Source organism: Furipterus horrens, unplaced genomic scaffold (genome assembly GCF_987537825.1).
Source record: "Furipterus horrens unplaced genomic scaffold, mFurHor1.1.pri manual_scaffold_6, whole genome shotgun sequence".
NCBI classification, from domain to species: Eukaryota; Metazoa; Chordata; class Mammalia; order Chiroptera; family Furipteridae; genus Furipterus; species Furipterus horrens.
In genome coordinates, this window is record NW_028327176.1 from 65,747,415 (window position 1) to 65,773,609 (window position 26,195).

The window sequence follows — 26,195 nt, forward strand, 5'->3', positions numbered from 1 at the left end:
AGATGCAGAAACAACCTCCCAATGAAAGGAAAAGAGGAATCCCCAGAAAGAGAGATACAGAGCAGACATAAGCCAATTATCAGACACGGAATTCAAAAAAAATGGTTATTATGAAACTTAATGACCTTGACAACCTCAAAGAAAACTATGACAAACTTCAGGGAAATTACCAACAACTCCAAAAAAACTATAAAGAACTGTAGGGAAGCTACAAGGAACTTATGGAGAACTACACCAGCATAAAAAAGGAAATAGAAACTATTAATAAGAACCAGTAAGAAATGAAGAATACAATTTCTGAATTGAGGAACACAGTATAATAAACCAAAAGCAGACCAAATGAAGCAGGAGATTGGATCAGTGAATTAAAGGACAATGTAGAAAAAAATTTCCAGACAATACAACAAAAAGAAAAAAATATTTAAAAAGAATGAAGAGAGTTTAAGAGAACTGCAGGACAACATAAGACAAAACAAAATTAGAATCATAGGGATACAAGAGGGAGAAGAGGAAAAAAAAAGGGATAGAAAACCTGGTTAAAAAAGTGATGACAGAAATTATTCCTAACTTGATGAGAGAAAAAGTCATGCAAATCCAGGAAGCACAGAGGGTCCCAAGGAAGATGAAACCAAATAGGCCCACCCCAAGATACATCATAATTAAAATGGCAACATTCAAAGACAAAGAGAGAATTCTAAAAGCAGCAAGAGAAAAACAGCAAATAACATACAAGGGAGCCCCGATAAGGCTAGCAACTGACTTCTCAACAGAAGCACTACAAGCTAGAAGGAAATGGCAAAAAATATTCCAAGCAATGAAAAACAAAGGCCTATAACCAAGAATACTCTACCCAACAAGGCTCTCATTAAAAATGGAAGGTGAAATAAGGAGTTCCTTAGACAATAGAAGACTAAAAGAATACATCTCCACCAAACTAGCACTGTAAGAGTTGCTAAAGGGAATGCTGTAAGAAAAAGAAGAAAACAAAAGAAGAAGAACACGAGTACAAAGGGAAACGAATAAATACCTGTCAATAATAACCTTAAGTGTAAATGGATTAAATGCTCCAATTAAAAGACATAGGGTAGCAGAATGGATATGAAAACAGGACCCACATATCTGCTTTCTACAGGAGACACACCTCAAAACAAAAGATTTATACAGACTAAAAGTGAAGGGATGGAAAAAGCATATCAAGCAAATGGGCATGAAAAAAAAACTGGGGTAGCAATACGTATATCAGACAAAACAGACTTTAAAGCAAAGGCCAGAAAAAGAGACAAAGAAGGACATTACATAATACTTAAAGGAAAAGTTAGTCAAGAAGATATAACCCTTATAAACATATATGCACCCAACATAGGAGCACCCAAATATGTAAAGACAATTTTGAAAGACTTCAGGAAGAATATAGACAACAACACATTCATAGTAGGGGACTTTAACACACCATTGTCAACAGTGGACAGATCTTCAAAACAAAGAAACACCAAAGATGTTGAGGCATTAAACAACACCCTTATATATATATATATATGTATGTGTGTGTGTGTGTGTATATATATATATATATATATATACATATATATATATATATATGTTTCACCCCAAGGAAGCAAAATATACATTCTTTTCAAGTGCACATGAAACATTTTCAAAGATAGACTACATGGTAGGACACAAAACAAGCCTCAACAAATTCAAGAAAATTGAAATTATATCAAACATCTTCTCAGATCACAACGGCTTAAAATTGGAAATCAACTTTAAGAAAAAAACTCAAAAACATTCAAACTCATGGAGAATGAATAACATGCTATTAAACAATGAATGGGTTAACACTGACATCAAGAAAGAAATCAAAAAGTTTCTGGAAACAAATGATAACGAACACGCAACAACCCAAAACCTATGGGATAAAGTGAAAGCAGTCCTGAGAGGAAAGTTTATAGCAATACAGACCTACCTAAAAAAAATAGAAGAATCTCTAATGAAAAATATAACCCTACAGCTACAAGAACTAGAGGAAGACCAACAAGCAAAGCCCAGAGCAAATAAAAGGAAAGAAATCATCAAGATTAGAGCAGAATTAAATAACATAGTGACTAAACTAACAATTCAAAAGATCAACAAAAGTAGAAGCTGGTTCTTTGAAAAGATAAACAAAATCAACAAGCCTTTAACCAAGTTCATCAACAAAAAAAGAGAGAGAACCCAAATAAATAAAATCAGAAATGAAAGCTGAGAAATCACAACCGGTACCGTAGAAATACAATCGATTGTAGGAAACTATTACAAACAACTGTACCACAAGAAATGTGACAACCTAGATGAAATAAACAAATTTCTGGAAATATATAATCTGCCAAAACTGAATCAAGAAGAAGCAGAAAGCTTGAATAGACCAATAACAACCAGCGAAATTGAAGCAGTAATAAGAAACTCCTGGCACACAAAAGCCCTGGACTGGATAACTTCACAGGCAAATTTTACAAAACATTTAGGAAAGAAATAACTCCTATCCTTCTCAGACTAGTCCAAAAAATCCAAAAAGAGGGAAAACTCTGAAACTTGTTCTATGAAGCCAGTATTACCCTAATTTCAAAACCAGGTAAAGACACAACCAAGGAAGAAAACTACCGGCCAATATCGCTGATGAACATAGATGCTAAAATTCTCAACAAAATATTGGCAAACTGGATCCAACAACACATTAGAAAGATTATGTACCACGATCAAGTGGGATTCATCCCAGGGATGCAAGGATGGTTTAATACTCACAGATGAATAAATGTAATACACCACATAAACAAAATGAAAGGAAAAAACCACATGGTAACATCAATAGATGCAGAAAAAGCAATGACAAAGTACAACACCCATTTATGATAAAAACACTCAGCAAAATGGGAATAGAGGGAACATACCTCAACATAATAAAGGCCATATATGAGAAACCTGAAGCCAACATCATACTCAATGGACAAAAACTGAAAACATTTCCCCTGAGGTCAGGAACAAGACAAGGATGTTCACTCTCTCCACTCCTATTCAACATAGTCTTAGAAGTTATAGCAATAGCAATCAGACAAGAAAAAGAAATAAAAGGCATCCAAATTGGAAAACAGGAAGTAAAACTGTCATTATTTGCAGACGGCATGAAAGTATACATAAAAAACCCTATAGACTCCACGAAAAAACTACTCAACCTAGTAAGCGAATTGAGCAAAATAGCAGGGTACAAAGTCAATATTCAGAAATCGAAGTCATTTCTGTACACCAACAATAAAACATCAGAAATAGAAACTAAAAGAAAAATTCTATTTACCATAGCAACAAGAATAATAAAGTACCTAGGAATAAGCTTAACCAAGGAGGTAAAAGACCTTTACCCACAAAACTACATAACACTGAAGAAAGAAATTAAGGAAGATATAAATAAATGGAAACATATACCATGTTCATGGATGGGAAGAATCAATATCATTAAAATGTCCATACTACCCAAAGTAATTTATAGGTTCAATGCAATCCCCATTAAAATACCAATGACATATTTCTCAGACCTAGAACAAATACTTCAAAAATTTATATGGAACCAAAAAAGAGCCCAAATAGCCACAGCAACCTTGAGGAAGAAGAACACAGTATGAGGAATCACAATACCTGATATCAAACTATACTATAAGGCCACGGTAATCAAAACAGTCTGGTACAGGCAAAAGAATAGACATATAGACCAATGGAACAAGATAGAGAGTCCAGATATAAACTCAGGTCTATATGGTCAACTAATATTTGACAAAGGGAGTAGGAACATAAAATAGAGTGAGAAGAGCCTCTTCAATAAATGGTGTTGGGAAAACTGGACAGGAACATGCAAAAAAATGAAACTAGACCACCAACTTACACCATATACCAGAATAAACTCAAGATGGATCAAAGACTTAAATGTAAGCCGTGACACCATAAAAGTCCTAAAAGAAAACATAGGCAGGAAATTTTCAGATATCTCACATAGCAACATTTTCACTGATATATCTCCCAAGGCAAGGGATACAAAAGAAAGAATAAACAAATGGGACTACATCAAACTAAAGAGTTTCTGCTCAGCAAAAGAAAACATCAGCAAGATGAAAAGGGAACCAACCGTATGGCAAAATATATTTGCCAATGATACCTCAGACAAGGGATTGATCTCCAAAATATATAAAGAACTCATACGACTCAACAACAAGAAGACAGACAACCCAATTAAAAAATGGGCAAAGGACCTGAACAAACACTTCTCCAAAGAGGACATACAGAAGGTTCATAGACATATGAAAGGATGCTCAACATCACTAGCCATCAGAGAGATGCAAATAAAAACCACAATGAGATACCACCTCACACCAGTCAGAAAGGCCATCATCAAGAAATCAACAAACAACGTGTTCTGGCGAGGATGCGGAGAAAAGAGAACCCTGGTACACTGCTGGTGGGAATGCAAACTGGTGCAGCCACTATTGAAAACAGTTTGGAATTTCCTCAAAAAACTAAAAATGGAACTGCCTTTTGAACCAACAATTCCATTGCTAGGACTATATCTGAAAAACCCTGAAACACCAATCCAAAAGAACCTATGCACCCCTATATTTATAGCAGCACAATTCGCAATGGCCAAGTGCTGGAAACAACCTAAGTGCCCATCTGTAGATGAGTGGATCAAAAAACTGTGGTACATTTACACAATGGAGTACTATGTAGCAGAAAGAAAGAAGGAACTCCTACCATTTGCAACAACATGGATGGAACTAGAGGGAATTATGCTTAGCGAAATAAGCCAGGCAATGAGAGAAAAATATCTTATGCTATTGCCTATTAAAAGACACTAATGAACAACACGAACAAATGAGCAAAATTGAAACAGAGGTATGTGAACAAGGTGTAGACTAACAATGACAAGGGGGGAGGGGAAAAGAAGGGGAAGGGTATAGTCAAAGAACATGTATAAATGACCCATGGACATGGACAACTGGGTGGGGACTGACTGTGGAAGAAAGGGTGGGCAGAGTGAAGGGGAGCAATACAAAAAAAAAATGTGGAACAAATGTAATAGAAAAACAATCAATTTTTTTTTCTCTTTAGTGGGGGGGTGGAATATAAAGAATGGAAACACAATTCTAGTGAATATTAGAAGGATGAAGATTTTCCTTCATACTGTATATTTTTCTTTCTACCTTATCCCTCCAGAAATTGGCACCCTGAAGAAGTAAGTAATGACATAAGGTTCTTTGCATGAAAATAATAATACCAGTTGTTAATAGAGGTCTTGTCGACCAAGACTGTTGACTGGAATGTCATGCCTAAAAGAGACATGCTTAGGCTCTGGTTGTTACCAAAAGCCCTGAGGAACCAAGGGTGACCTTAGGAGGTAAGAAAAGCCCACAAGGAAAAAGGCCTGGTACCTAGGTTGGATGTGCGGTCCACGGCAATCTTTCCAGGGAAGGAATAAAGGTTGCTTTCATGAGAGATGGCTAAAAGGAACCTTAAAGCACAACAGAAAACCTGAAGGACTTGGAAAAGACAGGTGTCTACAGACAAGGCTGAATGGCAGGTACGTGGCTCAGCTTCTGAGCCCCAAAGGGCAGACTGAAGGACACCCTAAATGTTTCCTGTGTAAGTTCCAGCAAAGTAAACTTAAAGATCATAAGTGATAATTTGCTACTCTTGTTGAGTTCATGCAAATGAACAGGATAAATTAAAAATGGACCTAATACAGTCTCTTTAATGACAAGGTGGGTAATATTAGGGAAAAAAATTGTGACCCAAGGAAAATCACAATGCCCATTGGTAGAGTATAAAGTAATACAGCTAACTGTCATTAAAATCTTTTTTCATTTAAAGTTACCTTTCATTTGTAACTTAAACTAGATCTGTGACATCATCAAAGATGCTTATTTTACAGGCAAGAAGAATGTCAAATGCCTTGCAACTGGATGTCTTTCCATTAAGACAGGCTTACAGATTTAGAGAATGGTTTGTGAGTTATATTATACAAATTAACATGTGTTTTCTGTTTTCAAAGGGCATAAGCCTAGGATCTCACTACCTGCATGATTGACTGTACATATAGGCCACACTTAATCCTGTCTGCATCGCTGCCTCCTAAGACTGAACGATTTGTCTGAACCACGTGGCTGGGTTGTGAAGAATGGGATGGTCTGTGGGCTTCACCTTAAAACAGATTTCTCTTTTCTATTCCAATGGCTTGGACAGAAAAGACCCAGAGGTCTAAGAGGGGGGCAACCTAAAATGTTTCCCTCAGCCCAAGTTAAATATACTGGTCAAAATGGTTCTGGACAGATATGATGTGCCTGGAACATCTTCTTCCAAAGAAGCCCTTCTTTTTTCCCTAACTGGGGACATTGAAAAATTAATACCTGCCTTTTGTCATATGGTGGTTATAAATTGAATGATGCCTTCTAACCTTGTTGCCAAATCTGTTGCCCCCAGAATACAACAAGGATGCCAGCCTGTTAAACCAAGCACACCGTTGTCCAGGGACAGCCAACTGACCTGGAGCCTGCAAGAACCTTCCCCATATGGGAAGGCCACCCCCCCCACAACCCCACTCTTATTAGGGAATACTGGACCCAAGGGTAGGTAGGACAATGACCACATCCAGTTTGAAGCAGCTAGAAGAGCAGGAGACTGTCGCCCACTGTCCTCTATAAGATTATAAAGGGTCTAAAGTCTGAAGTGGGGGAATGTTACTTTTTTTATTGTTATAAAAAGAAATAAATTAATGAATTAATTCTAAAATAATAATAACATAGGAAAGGGAGAAACCAAAGAGATTGAATGCATGACCCATGGACATGGACTGGGGAAGGGAGAGATTTCTGGGGGAGGGGGGTGCTGGGCGGGGGGAAGCAAAGGAGAAAAAATGGAACTATTGTGACAATATAATTTATAAAATGTAATAAAAATAAAAATTAAAAATAAATAAATAAAACAAAATTAGCTAAAAGAGTTACTCAGATAGGAAGGAAGACAAGTGTATCAAACAAAAAAAGTACCAGTTAAAAGGAGAGAAAGAGCCTAGGACTGATGGGTTCTGTCAGAAGTGTGGTATAGATGGAGAAAGGTAAGAAATGAAAATAAAAAGGTTAATGACTTGGCCAGGTGGTTCAGTGTTGGAGTGTCATCTCATACACCAAAAGGTTGCCAGTTCAATTCTTGGCCAGGGCACAATAGTAGGTTGTGGGTTCAATCCCTGGTCAGGCCACATATGGGAGTCAACCAATCAATGTCAAGGTCTCTCTCTCTCTCTCTCTCTCTCTCTCTCTCTCTCTCTCATCAATAAACATATCCTCACATAAGGGTTTTTTAAAAAAATATGTTGCTAATCTTTCAAAGAAGGAAATTCAGGAGATTGCCAGGGAGATTTGCCTCTATGCTGTTTTTGGACAATAGGAATTAGAAGCTAGATTGGAGGAGTTAAAAAGAGATGTTAATTGAGTCTAGTTTATAGACTATGCTGTTAGTATAATTTGACAGGAAATGGGATGAGAACAAATACAAAGTAGATTTTTAAAAAACAGAAGAATCAAACAGTTTCTTGTTTTTAATGGATTTCTATAAATTTCTGAATGGATATGAATCTAAACTTGTAAGTATGAGAGCCTAGGGATAATATGGAGAAGTGAAAGGGAATTCGGGACACTGAGGATTTTAATGAGATGCTGAGGGAAGGCATCCAGAGCCCTGATGAAGAGAAGACTATAAATAAAAAAGAGAGAAATTCCTTCATCTGATACCAGAGGGAAGTGTGAGAAAATAGATTGGGGGAGAGTGTCCGGTGAAGGAAGCAAATGACACCTGATTTGGATCTTGTGAAGATTAAGGAGTTTTTTAATAGGATTAACCCACCCTCCATGCCTCAGTTTCCTCCTCTCTACAATGGATCTTAAATAGTAACCAGCTCATAAAGTGCTTGTGATAGTTAAATTAGTTAATGTCTAAAGAGGCTAAGAACTGACTTCCAGCCAAGATGGAGGCCTAGACAGACACACTGAGTATCCCTCCACAACTAAGAAGGAATACAATTATTCAAAACTAAAGACAACCAGAAGTTCCAGAAAATCAAGCTGCATGGAAGTCCAACAAATAAAGATGTAAAGAAGAAATACTCATCCAGACAGGAAGGAGGGGCAGAACTGGGGTGGAAAGGATGCGGTGCGGTGGTGGCAGGAGCAGCGACAGTGGCAGGCTGGCAGAAAAGGCAGTTACACATTTTTAAAAGTTGAGAGGGACACCTGGGGAGCACTCCCAGCACCAGACCAGACCACGCAGCTCACAGTCCCAGTGCCGGGGAAGATAAAGGCTCATTGTTTTTGACTGTGCAAACCAGTGGAAGTCGGGGCAGAAGAATAAACTGCCAGTCTCTCAGCAGAGTCCACTTGTTTAAAGGGCCCCCACGGTCCTAGAACATCCACAAATCCACCCACTCTGGGAACGATGGCTAGGGCAACAGCTAGAGAGGCACCAGTCCCATAAAGAAGTGTGAGAAGTGCCTGGAACAGGGGCGAGTGCTGAGTAAGAGGCATTGTTCCCTCTCTGAACCCTCCTCCACATACAGCACCACAACATGGTGAAACTGGTCGCCCTGTATTGACAAATACCTAAGGTTCCATCCCTTAAAAATATAACAGGAGCAACAGCTCTGCCTAAGACACAGAGGCAAACAAACACAGGAACCTGTCAAGATGAGGAGACAGAGAAGTATGGCCCAAAAGGGGGAATGGATCAAGGTTCCAGTGGGAGAACTAAGCGACGAGGATATAACCAAACTAACAAACGCAGAGTTCAAAACACTGTTGAAAAAGTTTCTCACAGGCTTGACAGATATGCTTAAGTACAGCAAATGTATAAGGGAAGAAGTGAAGGCTGTGCTGAATGAAACGAAGGAAAATTCACACAAAACCAATGGTGAAGGGAAGGAAACCAAGGTTCAAATCAATGATTTGGAACATCAGGAAGAAAAAAACAGTCAACCAGTACAGAATGATGAAACAAAAATTGAAAAAAATGAGAAGCTTAGGAACCTCTGAGACAACTTTAAATGTGCCAACATCCGAATCATAGGGGTGCCAGAAAGAGAAAAGGAAGAGCAAGAAATTGAAAACTTATGTGAGAAAACAATGAAGGAAAACTCCCCATTTTTGGTGAAAGAAATAAACATACAAGTCCAGGAAGCACAGAGAGTCCTAAGCAAGCTAGATCCAAAGAGGGCCACACCAAGACACATCATAATTAAAATGCCAAAGGTTCAAGATAAAGAGAGAATCTTAAAAGCAGCAAGAGGAAAGCAGAGAGTTATCAAAAAAGGGGCGCCTATAAGACTATCAGCTGACTTCTTAAAAGAAACTTTGCAGGCAAGAGGGGACTGGCAAGAAATATTCAAGGTATTGAAAAGCAAGGACCTACAACCAAGATTACTCTATCCAACAAAGCTATCATTTATAATTGAAGGGCAGATAAAGTGCTTCCCAGACAAGGGAAAACTAAAGAAGCTCATTATCACCAAGCTGTTATTATATAAAATGTCAAAGTGTTACAGAAACAGGAGAGTCCAAAAATCCCTGGAGTTTGTGGCTAGGGGATGGGGAGAAGGAAGCAGCTTTCAGAATGCCTCCACATGCCTGAGGCTGATGGCCGGTGTCTTTCATTATGTAAATTGCTTTAATGCATCCAAAGCCTCAGGTGGATGGGAGGAGCTTGAACCAGGTGATGGTATGGAAAGCACACAGAGCCTATGTGGGGTTCTGCCAATGGTCAGAACTATTGGCAACACCCACTGCATCAGAGGACGCAGTCAGGGATATATAGGCAGCTGGGAACACTTTAGGGGGACGGTGCGCTCTGGGGCTGTCTCCCTCGCTGGTGAGTGTTCGCAGAGGTGCTCTGGAGAAGGAGAGGAGATCCACTCAGTTTACAGAAAGAAGACAGTTCACAAGGAGGCTGAGAAACCAGGTGGTCCTGCATTGAGAGCTGGAGGGCACCACAGCACTGAAAGGACCTCCCCAATCAGATTGAGTGATTGACAGCTGCTGGTAAAGATGAACTGTGCCTAGGAAGTTGGGAAACGGTGTTTCTGACCCCCCTAAAACTGGTTAGATTTGGTAAAGGGGAGGCAAGGATATGTGTAACTGTTAAATAAACAATTTTTCTTTCCACTCAAATATAATATTCAGAGTTGTAATTTTTGGCGGCGTGCAATCGGACCCCTAACTAAAGAACCTGTGGGTTTGTTTTCAGTTGGAGCAGCCCAGGGGTTCTGTAACAAAAGGGACTTACTTAAGAAAAAGAAGATCAAAATTATGAACATTAAAATGACAACAAACTCACAACTATCACCTGAATCTAAAAAATAAAAACAAAATCCACCTACCCAAACCAGAATAAGAATAGAATCATAGGTATGGGGATCATTTGGAGGGTTATCAGCTGGGAGGGGGAAGGGGGAGAAATGGAGAAATGGTGCAGGGATGAAGAAGCTTAATTGGTTGGTACACAATAGACAGGGGGAAGTTAAGAATAATATAAGAAAGGATGAAGCCAAGAACTTATATGTACTACCCACGCACATGAACTAAGGGGGGTGGGATTGCTGGAGGGAAGGGGGGTACTGGGCAGAGAGGAGCAAAGCGGGAAAATTTGGGACTACTGTAACAACATAATCAATAAATTATACTTTAGAAAAACAAAGAAGCTAAAAAAAAGAGGCTAAGAACTGTAATTGGCACATATTCAGTGCATATTAGCTGTTGTGATTCGATTTTGTAATTTTCCACAACTACAAACTAATTTCTGACATAATGACTTTCAGTTAATAAAGCCTTACCATACACAAAAGATTTTAATGAAAGTTATTTTACTTGTTTTTCTCCACAATTCATTTAAACACAAAGCAACATTTTTGTACTGCACAGGTAAGAAAACTAAGTTTCCAAAAGAGACTTGTCAAGTTTTACATGGTTAGTATATAATTAGAGTCATGGCCCAAATTCACATGTCTTAAATCTAAATTCTACTGTCTTGACTTCCTATCTAAATAAAGGAAAACTTCTGAACAGATCTTCACACTCCCTCCAAAACTTTACTCATAGTCATCACCAGAACAAAGACTTAAAAAAATCAACTTTAACAGATTGGGCATTCTGTTTTCCATCGCCCCTTGCTGAAAGATGAATGTAAAATGATAGTCCTTAATCTGATCATGAAAATGGTAGTGCAAATTCTATCCTTTCCACATGTAAGGCAAGAACAAGGGGAAAATGATACCAGCTCCATCTGCTCTTTTTAACAGTAAAACAAAAGTCTTTCCAAAGCTCCCACTTCCTCTTCCTTTACATCCCAACTAGACCACATATCCTAGCCTACACCTGAGGTCTGCTGGGAGCATGGAACCACAGGCTTACCTAAGGTTGGGCACATGCCAATAAGTAAGAAAGGGGAATGTGTATTGGACAAGGAACTAACAGTGTCAGTTGCAAATACTGGCAGAAGGAAGAAAGCTGGGTTCAATAGGAGCTGCCGATAAAGAGAACAGGAATGAGGGCAATAATGGACTGAGAACCAGGACCCGTTCATATATTCCAGACATCAGGAAATGAAATTATTCTAAGCCTCAGAAAGGTGGCAGAGCCCCATTAATATTAGATTTCTTGCTAACCCAGGTACAGTGCCATAGTTAATTTTTCTTGCGAAAGAGAGTAACATGGGGTTTGTTTGTGGGATTTTTGTTTCTTTGCACTCCAAGCATGTGAAACAACCTACCAACTGCGGTTTTCTTTCAAGTTCTCTCCTGTTTTTTTACCCTTTCAGAAACATTGGCACTTAAAAATGGCCTTCAAAAGAACCCAGAGCAGTGAATCATGGAGAACTTTCAAACTTTTTGACAATAACAGCAAGGGAGAAAATTTTGAGTACAGATGGTTGCTGAGGACAAAGAGAATTGAGCACCACCTAAGAATGTGACCCTTGGGCTGTGTACCCAACTGTCAGTATGTGGACAGCTGTGTTATCATGGGAAACTATCTCAAATGCACATTGGGTTGGAATTAAAAAGTTACCCCCTTCCATCTGGTCTGTTCTCCCCCTCCCAGGCACGAGGACAAAATGTTGTAAGAGGCCCTCTTCTGCTGTTACCTAGTTCTTGTCTGGGGCTTGAAGGCTGGCTGTTTCCATACACAAGTCTCTCCACCAAGTCCTCTCTATCCTCCCACCCCGATTCACCACCACCTGCCCCTGAACTAGGCTACAAGTAGATAAGATGACAGGGACAATCTTTTTTTAAAAAACTGCACATTTCTTATTATCTCATAAATGGAAGCATACCAATTATTCAAGATCATTTCACATCTACCAGAAACTAGGTAATTTAAACTATTTTTATATATGTAAAGATATATAAAATCTAGCTAAGCCTTTAGAAAAGAATTACTGTTTATCAAGTAAAAATAAACTCTTACTTTCCAAATAATTTCAAAGAGTTTACTCTTCTTGGACCAAGTTCACCTTTACCAGGCCTGCCTCTTTTCCTCTACCCGTAGCTACCTTCTTCTTCAAGTCCCAGACCAGGCTCTGCCTTCCTTGCCCACTATCTTCCTCACTTCCCATCGGACAATTATGCAACTATAGAACAAGTGCTCTGTCATTGTTCTGGGATGTTGGACTTTGTGAACAGCCATTATTATTTATTCCAAGTACATACTGCCTATTTTCACTGTTTAAAATTTTCATCCAGGTTGCCACTATCACTGAGAATTAAGGAGAGAGAGAGTATGCTGACTTTTTGGTAAAACAATGACAAAAGACATGACACTGGAAGGGAGTTAGTCCAGAAACCACAACAGTAAGTGGCAGGGCCCACAGAGGTACAGAGAAGGAGGCTGGACAGCTCTGCAAAGGAGAAAGTCATCACCAGCATGTAAAGCAGACAGAGCCTTTCTTAGAGAATCTCCAATCTGCCCAGAGGAGAAAAATCTTGTAAAAATTCTGGACTTCCTGTAGCTAAGAAAGGACAAGGGCATCTATCCATTGGATTTTGTTATGAAAAGTAAACATGGGGATCCCCAGTAACTAAACGGCAAGGTAAAGACATTTCTGCATTCTCAAAAATGACCCTTAAACATCATGTAAAAAAATAAATAGAAATAAAAATTCTTCAATGGCCTAGGTGTTAACTCTAGTCATGAACCACTATATATATGAAGATAGACAGCAGAAAATTGATGAATGTCAAATGACATAGCGGACCCAGAGGAGAAAAGTTGGCTCTAAGTTCTTACACAATAGAAGGTTGAGGAACCTAATGAGATGCAGTCAATTTGACCCCAACGTACCCTGGAAAGGGTTAGGAATTGGAGGAACCAATGCACAGTAGAAGACGTGAGGGAAGTCAGAAACTAGAAACAGATTGATGGAAAGTTTTTGTTAGACTGAACGATGTGCAGTTGCCTACTGTTGTGGGTTGAACTATGCCCTCATCTCACCCTCCCATTTATATGTTGAAGTTCAGTATGTCAAAATGTGACTGTATTTAGAAATATGGTCATTGAAGAAGTAATTAGTTAAGATGAGATCATTAGAATAGGCCTTCAACCAATGTCTGGTGTCTCCATAACAAAGGGAAACTTGGACAGAGAGACAACACACAAAGAAAACGCCAAGTGAAGATAAAGGCAGAGGTTGGGTTGGTGCATCTAAAAGCCAAGGAATGCCAAAGGTTGCCAGCAAACCACCAGAAGTTAGGTTAACAGCCCAAAACAAACAAACACTAATAGCCCTTAGAATGAACCAATCCTGCTGACATCCTGACCTTGGGCTTCTAGCTTCCAGAACTTTGAGACAATAAATTTTTGTTGTTTAAGCCAGCCAACTTGTGCTACTTTGTTACAGCAGCCTAGCAAACAAATACACTTACATTTGATACTTTTGACGCCCCCCCGCCCCCCACCCCCCCGCCAAATAAAACACCAGTAATTTTGTTTCAACCTAAATAAAAGAGATAGTTAAGTTAGACTGTTGGGTTCTCCCTCTCCCCAACTTAGCAAAGCCAAATTTCAGTCTCTGGGAAAACAGACAAGGTACTTCCAATCTCACATATGTTAAGCAGATCAAAGATTGACAACTGCTATTTTAGGACATGAAGATCCATTTAACTACTATGAAGCGCAAATATGGCTGTGTGGCAAGTAGTGGCTGGAGGAGGAAGAAGCAAAGTGAGGCTTCTGCAAGGAAGACCAGTTTGGGGCCGGGGGTATTGCCAGCCCAGGACATTTGGCTAATGTGACTGCAGGGTGGGATGATGCCTGAAGATGCTCAGAGTCTCAGAGCCATCATTCTGAATACCACCCCTCACAGCCTCGTATGCCTGGACTGCACTGGGTAGCTCCAACGGTAAACTTAAAATCAATACTCTATGCATAGAAAGAAAAGCCACAGACTGTGAGAAAATGTTTTCAAATTGTACGTCTAATAAAAGACTTGTATCCAAGAGTACATAAAGAACTCCCAAAATACAATAAGAAAATATTGTATTTTTTAAATACAGTTTTTAAAAGACTAGCAAAAAAATGTGAATAGCCATCTCACCAAAGATGTATGAATTGTGAATAAACAAATAGAAAGATGTTTAACATTATTTGTCTTAGGGAAATGCAAATCAAAGCAATAAGATATAACTACACACCTACTAGAATGGCTAAAATTTAAAAGACAGACCATACCAAGTGTTGGGAAATGGGGAGCAACTAAAACTGTCATACCCTGCTGACAGGAATGTAAAATGGTGCAAACACTTTGCAAAATACTTAGGCAGTTTCTTAGAAAGTTGAAAGTGCACTTACCGTACAGCTCAGCCATTCAATCCACTCCTATGTATTTACTTAAGATGAATGAAATCATATATCCACCTAAAGACTTGTTTGTGAATGCTTATTGCAGCTCTACTTATAATAGCAAAGACCTGAAAGCAACCCAAATGTCCATGAACAGGTGAAGAAATAAGCAATTTGTTATACATCTACTCAATAAATACTACTTAGCAGTAAAAATAAACTATTAATACCAAAAATTAGATGAATAACTCTCAAAATAATTATGTGAGTGAAGGAAGTTGACAGAAAAGGAAACACTGTATAAATCAACTTATATAAGGCTGTAGAAATGCAAACTCATCCATAGTTACAAAAAGCAGACTAATAGTTGCCTAGTGGTGAGAGGAAGGGACTACAAAGGGACATGAGGAGAATTTTGGGGGGTAGTATGTTTATTACCTAAATTGTGGTTTCAGGAGTGTATATTATGTCAAAACTTACCAAATGTTACACTTTAAATCCATGTGTCTTATTATGTATATTATACCACAATAAAGCTGTGGGAAAAAAAAGTAAGTTTCTATTAAACTGAGATTTATTGTCTCCCTTTGCTTCTTTTAAAAAATATTTTAGAGTGGTATAGAACAAAAGACACGTATAGAAAAATGTGTTTAACCACAGCAAAGCCATCATAAGAAGAAAGATCAGAGTTAATGTTGTTAACACCAGAGGTTATATGTATTTACCACAAGTAAGCACTAGATTTGGTTTTGAGATTCTCGACAACTGAGGATAGGAGGAAGGCAGCAAATGTAATGGGTTGCACAGTTCTTATGATCTCATAGATAGAAGCATTCTAACTATTCGATAGAGATTCACTCTTGAATTCCAAAAGGAATTTATCACATAGGACATTAGGAGGACCATTGAATGATTTAATGAACAATTTATTTAACCGCAATCTCATGCTAGCAGCCAAAAGCTTCTTATGTAGCTATTTCCTCAGTTAAGACAAAGGGTACAGACAACATTAATTTCTAACCATTCTTTAGGGTTCTAATCAATATGAACAGAAAGGTAGCATTGTGATTCTTTATACGGAACATTATAGTTATATCCTTTCATTTTTAGGTATGCAGGTGGATACACACCTGGAGTTAAAGCAGCTTTTATCTTGTCACCTGCCAATGTATGTGACCTCGATGCTCTGGCAAATCTGCTGTCCTCCCAGAGTTTTTGCCAGCCCTGTTTCTGCCCACAGCCCTCTCTCTCCCTGGGTATGAGGCTTGCAACCATGACACTAGGCAGGGGACAGAGTGATGCGGATGTACCCAGAAACAGAACTCCAGCGTTCATACTTGGGGTAACTGGCTCCTTCCTCCCTCAGGATGAGTTCTCCTCTAAGAGGCCACTCACCCCACCTCCAAGTAGAGTTTGTTTATGTCACCTGACTAGTCTCCATGAATGTCTGGTCATCCCCAGATCTATATAGTTGACACAGTGAACGCCAGTGGTCCTCAAGCTTTCACACAGGTTAGAGTCACCTGGACATCTCTGAAAAATCACAATGTCCAAGGCACACCCAGACCAGAAGAGCTTGGATGGATCCCAGGCATCTGTGTTTTTGAATAGTCTCCAAGTGATTCTAATGCACAGCCAACTTTAAGAACCTGCGGTCTAGGCAGAAGCTGAAGTTCATGCCATAAACGCATTAAAAATTCTCTTTTGTCTCCCAAGACAAATGAAAATGAGTGTTAACTGAATTTTCATGGCAGTCTTCTCAACCTCGATTCTGTAAACTTTATCATAAATTCATCATCTAGAAGTATGGAAGCTGGGAAATATTGAATAGAACAAAATGCAAATTAAAAAGTTAAAACCAGAGACTGCGAAGAGTCTTGGTATAATCAGAAAAACAAATTTTATGCTCAAGTAAAACACATACCAGGAGTCACTTACTCCCACCTTTGCTTTCTGCTGTTTGTTTGTTTTGTGCTGAAATGATGTTTTCTAAAGAAAGAATATTTCAGACCCAGCCATCCCAGGAAGCCTCTTACAGTTTCTGTTTAAATGATTGATGGCACTTACAGTGATGGATCAATTTCAAAGAGGCAGCATTGAAGCTCATCTCAGGTTTATTTGGGTGTTATTATTCAGAGGCCCTTTCTGAGCTCTATTCAGGGATATCTGTTTCCAAGGACCAAGGACCCCCACTGTAACAAACAAGTCATTTACATGGGGAAATGAAAAACCTGCTATGTCTGCCAAATGAAGGCAGGCATGCCTAAACAGAGAAGGACTGATGAAGCGAGATTAGAGAAACCAGAACACTGGGTTAAAATACATCAGATTGGGCAAGTGATGGAGAATATACCAACAATCAACAGGAATGGATGTTAGTATCTAGATCATATTGAATTGACTTTTTAAAGAGAGCAGTACTCATGAAAGCTCAAAAACTTAAAATTTGGCTAAATTATGGCCCAGGAATCTCAGATGCCTGCCACATTTTGGTGAAGAATAACTAAACTTCATATTGCCTCCTTTATAGTGAACAGCACAGCACAGATGTCCATCTGGTCTAAATATATACAGATTTCCAGTGATCTGTAGTCATTGGCAGCCCACTTGTCCACTCAGCATCTGGGAGAACTGCTCTAGCCTCATACATAGCAAAGGTTATTCAGCCAGGGGCTGTGACTTGCTCCACCCAGCTGTTCTGCGGCAAGCACTGTTCCAAGCACTTAGAATATGAGCTTGTTCATTGCTGGCAACAGCCCTCCCTATAAGGTAGGTACTTCTGTGACCTTGGTGGCTGCAGATGAGGAATGTGAACCACAGAGAGGCTCAGTAATGTGCTCAAGGTCACACAAGGCATTTGTGAGGAGGCAGGATGTGAACTCAAGCTGGCTTCTGGTTTCAGAACTCTTTCCCTAATGACTGTTCTGCTCTGCTTTCCTGGCTACTGTGTGACCTTATCATGTCTTGCTCTAACAATCACATAACTCTTTAAAAACAAGTCTGTGACAGGAGACTTCTGGCCAAGATGGAGGACTAAACAGACATGCTCCATCTCCCTCCACAACTAAGAAGGAATACAACTACTGCAAAACCAAAAATAACCAGAAGTTCCAGAAAATAAATGGAAGTCCAGCGTATGAAGTTATAAGGAAGTGGTGCTTGTCCAGATGGGTAGGAGGGGCAAAGCCGTGGCTGAGAGGTTAAGCTGCACTGGCAGCAGCAGCAGTGGTGACGATGATAAGATGGCAGTAAGCACAGACACCCGTATTTAAGGGGAGGCGAGAAGCGCCTGGGGAGCACCCCCAGCTGCAGACCAGACCCATCAGCTTGCGATTCCAACGTGGGGGAAGGTAGACCCCATTGCCTTGGACTGTGAGGCCCAGAGGGGGTGGGGACAGAGGAGGAGGCTCTTAGTCTCTCAACAGAGACTGAATGGCTGGAATCCATCTTGGACCCCCACCCACACAGAAAACGCCACAGCATGGTGAGAAGGATTGCCCAGTTGTGACGACTGTACAGGGATCCACTCCCCTATAGTGTAGGAGGTGTGACAGCCCTGCCCAGGAAGCAAAGGTAAACACAAAACTGTCAAGATGGCACAGATCACGATAGAGATCCCAGTGATGCAATTGACCAAACAACATATATCTAATCTAACGAGTCAGCACATAGGAAATCTTTCTGAGGCACAGTTCAGAGCTTTGGTGATAAAAATGCTTACAGACCTAACAGCAGATCTTAAACAAGACAGAGAAGGAATGAAGGCTAGTCCTGCTGAAATGAACAAAAACACATATGAAACCAGTGATGAGGGCAAGAAAACCAGGGATCAAATCAACAAATCGGAACATAGGGAAGGAACAGCCAACCAGTGCAGAAAGAGGAAACAAAAAGTGAGGAAAATGAGGAGAGGCTGAGAAACCTATGGGACAGCTATAAGCGGGCCAACATCCAAATCATAGGGTTACCAGAAGGTGAAGAAGAAGAACCAGAAATTGAAAAAAATTGTGAAAAAATAATGAAGCAGAACTTCCCTAACTTGAGGAAGGAAATAGACTTACAGGTCCTGGAAGTACAGAGAGTTCAAAAAAATCTGTACGCAGGGAGAATCACACCAAGACACATTATAATTGAAATGTCAAAAATTAAGGATAAAGAGAGAATCTTAAAAGCAGCAAGAGAGAAGAGAATTATATACAAAGCAGTCCCAATAGACTATCAGCTGATTTCTCAAAAGAAACTCTGCAAGCAAGAAGAGTCTGGCAAGAAATATTCCAACTAATGAAAAGCAAAAACCTATAACCACAATTACTATATCCAGCGAAGCTATCATTCAGAATAGAAGGTCAGAGAAACTGCTTTCAGGACAAAGTAAAACTGAAGGAGTTCATCAGACCCAAACCATTGTTACATGAAATGTTAAAGGGACTTGTTTAGGAGAAGGAGGATCAAAACTATAAACATTAAAATGAAAACTATCACAACAACCAAAAACAGAAGCTAGGGAATTGAAACAAAGGCAAACTAAGTAGGCAACGAGAGTAGGAAAAAAATTATAGGTATGGGGAACATTACAGGGAGAAGTCAGCAGGGAGGAGGAAGTGGGGAAAGGGAGGGAGATGGTACAGGAATTAAGAAGCATAGTAAGAGAGACTGGAATAGACAAAAAGATGTTGAGAAGAACTATATGCACAACCAATGGGCATGGAGTAAGCGGGGGACACAACTGGAGGGAAGGGGGTCACTGGGTGCAGGGGAACAAAGGGAAAAGAAAATGGGACAACTGTAACAGCATAATCAATAAAGCATATTTTAAAAAAGAAAGAAAGAAAGAGAAAAAGGAGAGAAAAAAGAAAAAAACCCAGATCTGTGCTATTTAAGTGTCTTTAATGTAATTATGAGGGGAAAAATAAGGGAAAGATAAATTCATTCATTTTATATCTTTATCCAAAGGTTACAGCAGTAGTTCTCAACCTTTGGTCTCTACCAGAATGCCCTGAAGGGCTTGTTAAAACACACATGGCTGCCCCCTCGGAGTTTCTGAGTCAGCAGGTCTGAGTAGGACCCAAGAATGTGCATCGCTGGGCAGTGCTGATGCTGATGCTCTGGGGACCGCCCTTTGAGAACCACTGGCCTAAAGCACTATTTTTAACTCTTGAGAGACATTAGACTAATAAACTTTTAGCTATGAAAGGATTTCATTCTAAGTCATTTTTATATCATTGGGAAAACGGACAATCTCTCCTGGGGAAAAAAGTAAAACAAAAGAGTATGCATAAGATTCTGTGTAGATTGAGAGTGAAAATACATGGTTTTCTTAGCTTTCCTATTTCTAAGAAAAAAGAGAGACTAAAAATAGTGAGTAAACCAAAAAGAAGTTTCAGGAACCCTTGAGAAGGGCAAGACAGGCTTTCATAGAGCCTGGGTGCTGACTGAGCACTGCTCCTTGAGCCGTGTGGCACGGACTCCACTAAAGAGGGGCCGAACTGCCCTTCAGCACTTAAACCTATTTACGCATGTTCCACATGTCACCCTGTTCAAATAATTACTACATTATTATAACTAACGATTACCCCCTTATTTTAATAAGAAACACTCTATCGGTAAAATATAAGCGATCCAAATATATGCTTACCTTTAGTCTTTCATCAGTTAAGCAATATTTTCTAGAATTTTTGTCACATACCTAACATTGTGCTAAGGACCCAAGTGGCACCAACCAAGTATAAAACATGGCCTCTACTCACAAAAAAAAAAAAAAAAAAAATTCACACTGCAGCTGGGAAAGCAAGTCACTGTCATAAAAACAGAAAAAAATGTGTACAAATATCAGAAGTGAGCGGGATGTCATTCATAATTTACAAGACAAATCCTTTTTCTTTATAGTAACATCATATTATTGTTTTTACCTATTTATTCAACAAATAGAAAATGGGCCAAGTACTATGCTAGACCAACCCTGGGAATAAAAATAAAGAGATTTTCCTTGCCATTAAGAAGTTCACAGTCTAGAAAAGAAAGACACTTAAGCATTCATTTACCAAACAAATGTGATCAGAACGAGAACTAGTAACAGAGACCTGCACTGGATGCTTTCATAGAGAAAGGGATCCTGTACTGAGGCGTGAAAGGTGGCAGGGCAACTGTCAAGTGTACAAGTTGTACACTAGAGATAACTCAGCATCCCACAGAGAAGCAGCACCTGAAGACCCATGGAGAAGTCATGAGGCAGGCAGAGCAGGTGGTTATACAGAGGAAGGCACGAGAGACAGTCCCTGAGGGCATTGCATGCCACGGGAAGAGCAGACTTTTTCCAAAACCAAATGGAAGCCATTGAAGAGTTCTAAGCAAATTTTATATTCTACATAGCACTCTGGGAATGAGTAGAGGAAGGAGTTGGAGAGAGAGAGAGAGAGTACTGCAATAATTGATGCATAAGATGATGAGAGCCTGACCTCAGGGTGGGGGAGGGGAGGAGGCAGATTATAGAGGGGACAATAGACTTGTTGGCACTTTATGTGGTTAATGAAGGAGAGGGAGCAGTACAGGACAATGATATTGAGAGAAAAACTTCAATGCAAATAATGGAAGAAATAATTAAATAAGTGAAATTTTAAAAATATAGAGAAAGAAAAGGTGTGACAAATAAAAAGTAAAAACTAAGATTAGCAAAATGAATCCAAATATATTAAATTATGATAACTATCACTGAACTAAATTCTGAGACTGAGAGACAAAAATGTTTCTCCCCAGATTTCCTCGTTGGTGGTCAAAGGCAGGAGACCTTGCACTGGCTAATATTGTGAAACCAGCTCTGATCCCCAGTTTTCTCTGGTGGAAACCTCAAGGTCCCTTTATACTGCCATTATACTGCCATAATCCCAGCTACCTCTGGTGGCCCGTCAAGATGCATCCCCTTGTGAGATTAATACAGCCTGCTCTGATGCCATGTGGTATCATCAGTCACCTCCTCTGCAATCACCCTCAGTCTGGTTCTTTGAGGTCTAAGGCAAAGCAACGTGCTATGGGGAGTTCTCATCCCCAGCTCCTACACCTCAACCCTGTACCAGTGGCACCCAAATCAGCTACTGCCTCAAGGTCCCACAGCAAGGAAAGGCCAGTGAGCTGTCCATGCTGCATCACAGCAGCCCTGGGGTTGGGTGACTGGGCCACAGGCAGGTACCCAATCAGAGTTCTTCTCCTGTGTTTTTCAGACTGGAGGTGGGAGAGCTGTGAGCTGAGAGGACTGGAAACTGGGAACTCATGTCTGTCACTGATATAGATCTTGGCACATGGCAAGTACTCTCACTGCATTAAAGAGAGACTGAGCAAATATCGATAAGGAAGGCTGGGAAATGTAGGCTGTGGGTGCAACAGAAGCTCAGTAGTATTGGGAAGGGTTCTGGGTTCTCTGAGTCATGTAAATTCTCCCAAAGTGGTCATTCCCAGTTTTACCTTTCTGCTCTTTCCCACAAGTGCCCCATCATTTGTATGTGACCTGGTAAGGCCGTGAGCTCAAGCTTTTATAATTAAGCAAGCTCTGCATCAGACTCTGCAGCTGATTTTGATTATATCAACTCTGAAACAACAAGAGATAAGATTCTTTTAGTGCAGAAGAAACTTGCTAGTTAGTTCTCTGAGACTTGAAATGAAATGTCAAAAATTCAAACTTTTTCAAGTTTTCAAATGCTATTATAAGAAGCCAGCACATTCCCTTGTCCTTGTATTGTTAACCCAATATACAGCCACTCAGTCTAGGAGAGCTATGATTCCAACAGACACTTTATTCCAGATGACCCTGGAATGTATGTAACGTAAGTAACTTTTTTCTCTCCCTGCCATGGCCTATCAGCAGCCCATGGCTACCAGATCCTCAAGGCCTTCAAACCCAGCCAAGCCAGGGGACACATCCCACGTCCCCACCCTTGAATGTCTGTTGCTTGTTATCACCAAGACTCTTTAGAGTTATCCCTTCCATAGTTGTGTGAGAATAAAATGGTTTCTATCCTGGGAGAAAACTTCTCTGCTTGTTTGACACAGAAAACTTAGACGGGTTCTAAGTGGTTGTCACCACTGCAGTCAAGACTCTACCGACACTTTTTCAGAAAATTCCACACCACATCTATTTCTCCAGTGCCATGATTCTCATCCCTGGTTGGACGTTAGAATCACCTGAAAGCAGAAGCCAGGTCCAGTACTGCAAGGATGGTGGATCAGAGAGCTATGGCTGGGGACCTATCCCCAGGGAGATGCCAAGATTCTTGACAATTACATTTCACAGAAGACCTTAGACCAGTGGATCACTGAGAAACAGGACTCCTTGGGCTCAAAGGTCAAGGACACCTTTAATGGCAAGCTGCCCTTCCTCTTCAAAGTGCTCTCAGTTGGAACAACCCTCTCCATCCAGGCACAATGAGCTGGCAGAGAAGCTGCACCTCCACGCTCCACAGCACTACCCTGATGCCAATCAAACCAGAAATGTTCATTGCCCTCACTTCCTTTCAGGGTTTATGTTGCTTCCAGCCAGTTGAGGAAATTGTGACATTTTTGACAAACGTGCCCGAGTTCCAGTTCCTAATTGGAGATAATGCAACAACGCAGCTGAAGCAGAGCCTGAGCCAGAACTCCCAGGCCATGGCCTCTGCTCTGCAGAGCTGTTTCTCCCATTTAATGAAGAGCAAGAAGAAGGTGGTAGTGAAGCAGCTCAATTTCTTGGTGAAGCGGATCTCCCAGGAACTGGCTGCTGGAAACAATGTGGAAGACATATGTGGAGACCTTTGCTGCAGCTGCACCAGCAGTATCCAAGTGATATTGGATGCTTTGCCATCTACTTCCTGAACCTACTTACTCTGAAGCCAGGGGAAGCCATGTTTCTGGAGGCCAATGTACCTCATACCTACCTGAAAGGCAACTGCGTGGAGTGCCTGGCATGCTCAGATAACAGAGTAAGTGCTGGCCTGACACCCAAGTTTCTCGATATGCCAACTCTGTGTGAAATGCTCAGCTATATCCCCAGTCCCAGCAAAGACAGGCTCTTTCCTCCAATAAGGAATCAGGAAGACCCCTACCTTTTCCTCTATGACAACTCTATACTAGACTTCACTGTTATGAAGATGGAGGTCCCTGGCTCGGTCCCTGAGTATAAGGTGTTGACACTGGACTCCGCCAGCATCCTCCTGATGATACAGGGTACAGTCATAGCCAGCACTCCCACAGCCCAGGCAGTAATCCCCCTGCAGCGTGGTGAGGTACTCTTCATTGGGGCCAATGAGAGTGTCTCACTGAAACTCACTGTGCCTGAGGACCTTCTGATATTTTGTGCCTGTTGTCTGCTGTAGAGACCATAGCCAATCTGGCTCTCCTGTCTAGTCACCCTAGCCAACCTTACCTCCTCAGACCCAGCCCAACCTCCTTCCCTGCTCTAAACTCTGAGGTAGTGACTCCTGAGCAGGCCTAGGCTGAACCATCTCCCAGGGAAGGACCACCCATGTAAGGACTAAGAGTCAACACTCCATTTGTATTCTCACCACACCTGAGCCTCTCCAAGAAGGAGAGTAGCTGTTTTCACTACACTATTAGGCTGATGAAATCTATGATTAGCTTAGCATCAGTTAGAGCAAAAGGGTAGATAACTAATTTAATTGATTTTAGAGAAACATCGATTTGTTGTTCCACTTATTTATTTAAAAAAAAAAAAAAGAATTACCTGAAAGCTTCTCTTTCCCCAGTCCCAGCTTTATTGAGGTATAATTGACAAGCAAAATTGTACATGATGTCTATCCAGAAAAAGTGCAGCCATTGTTAATATATGAAGAATGGTTTGTGCAATATCAATGTAACCGTGGCAGCCAAGAAGAGTGAACTGGAATGTGCATGCATGAGCAATGACAACTTTACTGTACTATTCAGTTGGGGTCATAGACGCCACTGAGTGAGCACGTGTACTGTGTGGCTGTCGCATTCAAAGTGACTCAGCAAGTAAAGCAATTAATCTGCATCAAATTTTGCATGAAATTTGAACATTCCTCTACAGAACTATTGGGTGACTTAGAAGGCTGCAGCTATGGTCAGCTGGTGATTGGCAGCTTCATCACGACAACGTGCCTGCTTATACATCACAGCTCTTGCAGTTTTTTGGTGAAACATCAAATCACCCAGGTGACTAAGCCCCAGTACAGCCCTAATTTGGTGCCCGGTGACCTCTGGCTTTTCCAGAACCTAAAATCACCTTTGAAATGGAAGAGATTTCAGATCATCAATGAGATTCAGGAAAATATGACAGGGCTGCTGATGACAATTGGGAGAACTGTGTGATGTCCCAATGTGCCTACTTTGAAGGGGACTGAGGCATCATTGTCCTATGTACAATGTCTCTTGCATCATCTTCAGTAAATGTCTCTATTTTTCATATTACATGGCTGGATAACTTCTGAACAGACCTCATATATTTAAGGTATACAATGTGATTATTTCATATATGTATACATTGTAAAACATCACAATCAAGTCAATTCATACATCTACACATACATAGTTACCTTTGTGTGGGGGGGGTGTGAACATAAGATCTAATTTCAGCAAATTTTAGGCACTATGCTGTACATTAGTTCCCCAGAACTTATTCATCTTATAACTGAGAGTTTATACCCCGTGATCAACAGATAACTCCCTATTTCCCACCATCAACTCCCAGCCCCTGGTAACGATTCTCTGTTTCTGTGAGTTTAGCTTATATGTTCCACATATAAGTAATAACATGTAGGCAACCACTCCTCATGGTTTAGGGAATTGTAGCCCTGACCTGAGCATGACTGCTGCCGGCATTCCAGCTGTGCTTGTCTGTAAGTCTCTACATAAGGCTGTGTGCGGAACATGACTGACAACCACTCAGAGGGTTGCCATGGGAATTAGATTATGCTTTTATGCTTTAGAACTTGCTCTGCTTTCTTTATCTATAATATAACATAAATAATCTCTAGCAAGGAATGTATGAAACCTTGCACCTACTGCCAGTGTGGTGTCAAGATGTTTGATAGACCCTGACACAGACTGGTCACTGTACCCTCTGTATTAGTACATGTAATCTGTTACTGTCAACTATAATCCTGACACCTCCAAACTATTGATGATTCATGAATCTTGACTTTGTATCTCTTGTGTGTATCCTCCTCAATAAAAGGCATGAGGGAAGAAGGTCTAATCACTGTTCTTCTCTAGAGAGGCAGCCACCTTTCTTCCCCCAGACATAATAAAGTGTCCTGGGTAAAAGTTTGTTCACCAGACATAATGAAATGTCCTGGGTAA

The 26,195-nt window shown here is 40.3% G+C and overlaps 1 protein-coding gene and 1 pseudogene across 2 annotated transcripts in view; one reads left to right on the forward strand and one right to left on the reverse strand.

Annotated features, from left to right (window-relative positions):
• SUCLG1 (succinate-CoA ligase GDP/ADP-forming subunit alpha) overlaps positions 1-26,195 on the reverse strand; it is a 140,877-nt gene that overhangs the window by 46,378 nt on the left and 68,304 nt on the right. The window lies entirely within an intron of this gene.
• Positions 18,059-24,229, forward strand: LOC150006339 (mannose-6-phosphate isomerase pseudogene; annotated as a pseudogene).